Source organism: Leptonychotes weddellii, chromosome 16 (genome assembly GCF_054177405.1).
Source record: "Leptonychotes weddellii isolate Sample4059 chromosome 16, ASM5417740v2, whole genome shotgun sequence".
Lineage (NCBI taxonomy): Eukaryota > Metazoa > Chordata > Mammalia > Carnivora > Phocidae > Leptonychotes > Leptonychotes weddellii.
The window spans coordinates 34,416,444-34,422,443 of NC_138384.1; positions in this window are offsets into that span (position 1 = coordinate 34,416,444).

The following is a 6,000-nucleotide window of genomic DNA, read 5'->3' on the forward strand; positions in this document are numbered from 1 at the left end:
AATGGTGGCTTTGGGGAGTCCTTGTCTCGCCCTTGGGTCAGGCCAAGCACCCTGAATTTGTTAAAGCCTACAGCAGTGTTGGGCAAGGGTTCTGGCCTCCTGGGGGTGGCAGATAGGGCCATAATTTGGGCAATCCTTATGCCCCATGTGGTCAGCCTAGAAGTTGCATGGAGGCCATATCTATGTTGATATTTTAATCTCCCCTTAGTTCCAAACCCACATCAGCTCCTGCTGGGATCCCAGTCCCGACCTTGCCTCTCCCTTGGTTATCGCTGTGATTTCCCAGGGTGCTATCATCTCTAATGGGTTGCTGCACCCAATAGGTACTGCTATTATTGTTTGCCCCCCAGCCGGATGATTCTACTCTGCCCTTTGACTCCACTGGAAGCTCAGAGAGCACCCACCTTCTAGAGCTAACACTGTGCTGGCCACCAGGCAGGAGTGGGGGTGGGCCCTTTCATTAACTACCTCTAATACAGCTGAGAGCAGCTATAAACCTGGCAAGACTTTACTGAAGCCTGGGGATAGCATCTGGAGATGAAGACCTTAGGATGACAGTAGACGTGGCTGTCCCCAGAGCCCATGGGCCCAGGAACAGCCTTACAAGGCATGCCCAGGGCATGGTGCAGCCTGCTAACTCCCTGCCAACATGCCTCCATGTGCCAGGGACCAGCTTGTCCCCAGCAATGGCAATGTTCACACCCAGTCTTCCATTGCCTTAGAGTCTAGATCCAGCCAGCCAAGATGCCCAGAGAGAAAATGTCCCCAACCTAAGGCAAGTCTTGTTCGATTCTGTTTCTTGACTCCCTGCTATGATGGTTGACAGTAGGCGAATCCAGTTCTTTCAGGAGAAACTCTCCCACCTGCACCTTCCTTCATTGACAGCTACGAGAGCTGAATTACAGGAGAGTGGCAGAGCCCACTCCAGAGGCTGCATTGCTTGGACTGAACCTCCCCACACCGAGGCGTCAGTAACACAGGGCAGGCTAGTCCTTGCCCTGCCTGGTCGAAGGTGGGGAGGGGAGTCTCTTTGGCTTTGTCCTCCCTGCGTTGGAGGGCACTCAGTTATGACCCACCAGCGACTTCTGGTACTTTACACTCAGCCATTTATAAGTAGTTTCCTGTCTAAATCCAAAGATATAAAAGCTACACTCTGCCCAGAGCAACCACACCATCTGAGATCCAGCACTGGATCTGCCTCATGTGTTTACTTCCCTTGACCAAACCCTGAGTTTCTGCATTCAGGATAATCATGTGTTCTGCTTTTTCTAAGAACATTGGGGGAATAAATGATTTGCTCTCCCACCCTGCAGGGCTGTTAGGTGGGTTTACCAGAAAGATGGAACAGTCTTCTCCAAAGGCATTTTCAAACTCCTCTGAGAGACAAAACTCCTAGAAGCATCAAGGGAACAGTTATCCCAATGTTCGTCCTTCCCATCGAGGTTAAAATGAACCTTATATGTCTCATCCCAGGAACCACGTGACATTTGGATTGGTTTAGTCAGGAACTCAGAGGAAGGTCTGGAGCAGCCACAGGGAGCCTGGCCCTAGGCAGACTGGGCCTTTGGGCTGCATGGAGGGACCAGGCAAGGTCTCTGCCTGTGGGGAGCCCCAGCCACGGGGCACTCCCCGTGGGGAGGAGAGCACAGGTGAGACCGCAAGGAACATCAAGGTGAGTGGTCCTAGGGAAATGCCAGCACTGGGATCCCAAGGAGTGACAGGGAAAGTTGGGGAGGGGGAGCTAGCTACCAGAGCCCTCTGTTCATCATCCTTCTTGATTGTTACTCTAGAGAAAAGAGGTGTGAATCCACCTGGCCTGGTCACATCTGAGAAGTCAGTCATAAGAATCTCTGAGTCTACCTGGGAGTGAAAGGGCACTGAACACCAATTCTACTTTTTCATTTTCAAGTAAATACACAGGGGCGCCTGGGTGGCTCAGTCGGTTGGGCGTCTGCCTTCAGCTCAGGTCATGATCCCAGGGTCCTGGGACTGGGCCCTGAATTGGGCTCCCTGCTCAGTGGGGAGCCTGCTTCTCCCTCTGCCCTGCTGCTCCCCCCTGCTTGTGCATTCTCTCTCTCTGTCAAATAGATAAAATCTTTAAAAAGATAAATAGCCAGAAATGGCCAGAACCTGGGGATCACCCAGCTCCTCACTTTCTGCATGTAGCACGGACCTGAGAACAGCGCCTCAGACACAGAACTTGCAGAGCAGATTGATGGCCCTCATCTAATACAGACCCTCCCAGCAACAGTGCGGGTCAGAGGGAAGCCCCAACCTCCACAGGCCCTGGGATTTGTGCCGGGTCCCATGTCTGCGTAAGGGGACCAAGGACCCCTCAGGGGTTCCCTAGCTTCCATGCTCTGTTCCCTCTGAGCCTATCATGGTCTCATGACCTTGGCAAGGACTCATGACCAACACAACCCAGCACCTGCTCGAGGTTCAAGTAGCCAGGACAAGCTCTCTCCACAAGCATCATGACTGTGGGCTTGCTCTGTGTGGGGGCAGGACAGTGTGGTGTCCGGGTCAGCAGGAAGAAATGAAGCCTGGCTACAGCTGGTCCTGGAAACCAGGTAAGTCCCATCCACCTGGTTGCAGGGAATGAGCTGCCCACCAGCATGTTGGAGTCTATGCACTTGATTTATCAGGGGGGAACTTGGGGAAGCTCCATTAGGTTTATTGGTGCAGGGGAATAAAAAAATGTTTTTCCTTTCCTTAGTGTTGACACCCCAGGGAACAGAGCACCTCACTTCCCAGGGTTCCTCCCTTTGCTTCATCAAAGCGTGATGCAGACGGGACTCTGAGGGCCCGGCCATGCCTGATGCCCCCACAGGGGCTTGGAGAGAAAACGACCACCACCAGCCAGTCTGGGCCTGGCCCCTGGGGTTTCAGTCAGATGGAAAAAGACCTGTAGAATCGGGTCTCAGAGCAGACTAGCCAAGGTTCAGAGCAAGGCCATGGGCCCCTGGATTCGCACAGAGAAGCCAAAGACCGGAGAGACTTTTTCCAAGTCTCTCTGTCCCAGACAGCTCAGGGAAAATGGTGCAGGTGAGGTGAGTAGCTGGGAAATGACTGCTCTGTCTGGAGCTTCTGCAGGGACCCAACGGGCTGGGACAGTTCCAGACTCAGGAGCCCCAGCAGGTTTAGGGAGGGAGCATTTCATGAGGTGAGGACATACAAGGTGCTTTCCACCAGGACACCCTGAGGCATCTGAAGTATTCACAGAAGTCACACACCCATGTCAGTGACTCTACTTGGGTCCCAAGCGCCCCCCCTCAACCGAAATTTCTCTCTGAAAAGGAGACCCCACCAGGAAAAGAAGGTCCAGATTCTTCCATGTCATGAGTGCTCCAGACCTGGTGTCTTTGGGACTCATCAGGCTCTTTTAGAAACTTGGTCATGAGAATAGATGTGGCCTGGAAAGGCATTCCTCGGTGTCTAGGCCATACCAAGGAGGGGAATCTGAACCCCAAAGTCAGAGGCATCCAGGAAGTAAACACAGGCTATCTTTTCAACAGGGACTCTGAACGTTCTGCCCTGGGATCCCCCAGGGGGATAGGGTTTCAGAGCTGCTCCGGTCTGGCATTCATGAAGCCTAAGACACTGAACATAACTTTAATGGTCTCCACTAATTCATGGTCTGCCTCTATGCACTTAAAAAGAGAACCCTTCCTTCTCATGACACCTCCATTTATTCAGAATTAGCATGTAAAACCCTAAATTAGGCATTCTGCACTCGGGTTCTGACAGAGCCATTACTTTTTATGCTGAGAGAGTTGAGTTAATTTTAAATTATTGAAGCCCAGCACCTGAGTGAAGCAAGCATCTTCAAGCAGGTGGGGCATGTGTGGGCTCTGCTAATGCGGGAATACAAACTTCTCCTCCCCTGGCCAGTATGTATATGTATGGTGGAGCAGAGAGACATCTGGTGTTGCTGTCAGTTTTGCTGGAGCAGGCTCAGGGCAGGACCAGGTCTGTCCCTCAGGGAACCAGAGGGCTGTGCACAGGTGGGATCTGCCCATGTGACCCAGGGAAGGAGTGAGAGGCCTCACATTACCTAGCTCCTATTCTCTGCTGGCCCCGGGGCTGGGCAATAAGGCTGTGTCCTCAAGGAGTCCCAGGTAGTGGAGGCATACAAGACAAATGAAAGTTATGTTATAGTTAATGGAAGAAAGGATCTAGGGCCCATTTTTTTCATTCTTAGTGCGTCTTGCCCGAGCTCCCACCTGCTGATGGGCAGGACGTCAGGCCGTTGTCCGAGGACTTCAGAGAGTGGCTTCCAAGATCTGCTGAGCCTCCCTTAACATTGTGTGTGGCGAGTGCCCACTCAAGGGTGGTTACCTGCCTGATGCCTCCTGTAATCTAAAGTCTACGACCCCCCACCATCCCGAGTGGCCCACAGTCCCCTTCACTAGATTGCTTTAAGACCAAACTGCCAGCCATTGGATAGAAATTGACAATAGAATCTGCCAAATGGAACAGGTGAGCTGCTTCCTCCCCTCCCAAGGCTGCCTCCAGGAAATAAGGAGTTTGGGTCGCCAGCCTGCGACCGGAGAGGCCCCTCTCTGAGTGTGTTGCTCATTCCCGGGGCACCCACACTCTCCTGGGGTGCCCATCCTCTCCCAGCAGCCGGTCACCCCTGGGAAACCCTTACTCTCCTTGAGCCTCCTGTCTCCACTCCCACCACCAGGGCAGCAAGATGCCTAGTAGCCTGCCCACACCATCCCCAGTGTCACTTACCGCGGTGTTGTGGCTATTCTGACCAGGTGCTAAGCAGTTCTGAATTTGCAAATCATCACCCCATTGGCATTAATTGCTAATTTTATCGTCTGCAGACATTTGAGCTGTTCTCCAAATCTAACACACACCTTGATGATGTCAACCGGGGCTGCCCAAGTTTCTTTGGCGGTTTTGATTGCAGGTCATTGTAATGCCTTCTGTGGGCCCTATCCTCTCTTCATGGAGCTCCTCTGGTCAGAGTGGAGCGGCCTGCACTTGAGAATGTGTGCCATGGGTGGGTGGGGGGGAGGTGGGGAGGTCTGCCTCTGAATACCGGGGACTTCTGGCTGAGGGCACTGGATACTGTCTGCCCTGGAGTCTGGAAGAGCCCGGCTCGAGGCCCGTGGAGACAGGGGAGAGCTGTGTTCTGGGATCAGCATTCAGTTTACTGCCAGGAGCTGTGCAGAGCCTCCGAGGAGTCTAACTTGATCAACTTTCTGCGTGAGCTTGAACCAAATCCAATAGAGATCAGGTTGGAGCCAGAGCCAGCTGGCTGCCTGGGCCTGTGGGCTGCAGTCCCTGAGAGGGGCAGACCAGGAACCTGGAGAGGCAAAGCCCAGTCTCACCTCGGGGTGAGTGAGAAATTGATAGCACATTGCAAAAACCTCTGCTGGGCTCTGCTCCCGACCTCGGCAACGGGGAGAACCCAAGGCTCCTGCTGTGCCTGTCCCAGGATGATGGCAGCCCAGCTCAGCACAGACTCCAGAGGCCGACTGGCCTCCCCCTGCTGCACAGTACTCCCATTCATCTGCCGGGAAACAGGCAGTGGCACCGAGGAGTGTCGTGTTCAGTTTTAAAATGCCACAAATAACAGATTTATAGATTTTTCTAAATACATTATTTTAGCTTGACAGCATTAATCATTCATGCTTCCTTCTTTCATTTTTCTACCTGCAATGGATTATTGAAACAGAAAATAACAACGAGAAAGGCTAGCAAGCAGTATCAAAATGTCAAGTTTGTACTTACAGTTGTATGGGCCCAGACAGGGTCAAGAGCCCCAATTATTTGTGTATGTACACAGTGGTACGACATGAAAGGTTATGTCACCTGCAGCTATTTTCCTGCAGATTTAAATAGGACTGATATTCAGCTGTACATTGAGCCGCTGACATGGAACAGAGCACCGTAAAGGACTGCAAACTCTGGTGTCAGAACCTAAAATATGAACGGGGGGATTGCAAGGGGTAGCTGTGGACAACATCACACGTCTGGTGCGAATCC